This window comes from Sphaeroforma arctica (genome assembly GCF_001186125.1).
Source record: "Sphaeroforma arctica JP610 unplaced genomic scaffold supercont1.93, whole genome shotgun sequence".
Taxonomy (NCBI): Eukaryota; class Ichthyosporea; order Ichthyophonida; genus Sphaeroforma; species Sphaeroforma arctica.
The window spans coordinates 52547-54065 of record NW_014040465.1 but is presented as its reverse complement, the minus strand read 5'-3'; the positions used below and the strand labels follow the sequence as shown (position 1 = coordinate 54065).

The 1519-nt window shown below is 42.1% G+C and overlaps 1 non-coding gene across 1 annotated transcript; it reads right to left on the bottom strand.

The window, feature by feature from the left end:
- Positions 1-286: 286 nt before the first annotated feature.
- Positions 287-368, bottom strand: SARC_30043. The gene has a single exon. It is a non-coding gene; the product is annotated as a tRNA-Ser (tRNA).
- Positions 369-1519: the final 1151 nt, after the last annotated feature.

The window sequence follows — 1519 nt, the reverse complement described above, 5'->3', positions numbered from 1 at the left end:
GGGACAGTTCGGATCCAAAGGAAAAAGGCAATGTTCCAGAAGCAGATTTGGACAGCCGACCATTGGGGAGCGGCGGAAGCATTTTGATAGGTATGATTGCAAGAAGCATAGCGTTGGCATGCTGCTGCAGTGGTGGTGTTGCAGGAAAGCCAACGGCAGACAATTGGAGGCGTGGGGAGTGCCCAGTTTTTGATATAAACATAATTCTGTCAAAAGGCATGGCCTACTACTAAATAAAACACAAAAGGATTCCTCATTCCAGCAGGCTATATACAAAAGCAAAATTTTTCAAGTGCAGGATTTGAACCTACGCGCTCAGAGAGCATGAGATTTCAAGTCTCACTCCTTAACCACTCGGACAACTTGAACTCCGGTTAGTGTCTCGTATGAAACTCAATAACATGATAATTCCAAAAAGGAAATATTTACGCGAGTATATTTTTTATTTAGCGTTGCATAGTTATCAGCGTTTTGGGGGGGGGGGGGGGGGTTTTTAAAATATTTGTGCCAGTCGTTGCTTGTGTAGTGGACCGTCCCGGCGTACAGGCGTACACGTAAATAAATGGTTTACTATTAGTTGAAAATTTAAATAAGGGTGTTCTGTAACTCACGTCACATCTACTGATCAGAGTGTACATAACTGTGTCCTGCAGTTTTAATACTATACTGGAAAGCCAGGATATATAGTGACTTAGGGCGGCCATTATGGGGACATGGGGCGGCCATTGTTGTCCTTGGCCTTGGCCTTAATTCCAATCGAAAATTTCACGAACTTATATTAATTTATTGCGCCTCTGTGTTCTTTCTGCTGTTCCGACATACCTTCCTGGAAGTCTCTTCATTATACTTGTCCTTTGGGTGCTATGTACACTCCTAAACTGACGATATTCCCATCTTATCACGTTCCTTCTGTATATCTCCGATATCGTCGTCATTAAGATCACTATCACTATCGCGTGACGCATTTTCCTCTGCATCAGGTACATAAGCTTCTGCACGTGTGACAGGTCAAAACTGATTGCCATGATCACGCAGAGAGTGCCGCTTGTTCATCCCACCACTCAGATGCTTAAACGTCTCTTTAATAATACTTCAAAAGCTTATGTATACGAACATGATCAAGACTACTTGTGACTGGCACAAACATTCAGATACCGTTTTAGACATGAGGGAACAATCAATTCAAACTTCTGACACATAGATTGATCTCATAAATGGCCCAGCATGTCGATTACTGGCCTCAAAAGTTGAAATTTCGTACTGAAAGTGCCTTTTAAATGGTGAGCGGGCAATAATCAGAATCGAGTCTCGAACCAAATACAATTCCCACAATTTGTCCGGGTGATATTCTTGCTTAATTAAAGGTCATTCTAAGCATTTTCCGCTATCAAAGTCTGGAATCGAGTCTATATTTGAAGTTCCACCCCTGTCACTGGAAGAAAGGGCAGCTTAGCACAACATCTTTAAGCGATTGCACCATAGCCCAAGATTTTTCTTCTAAATTTACACACACACACAA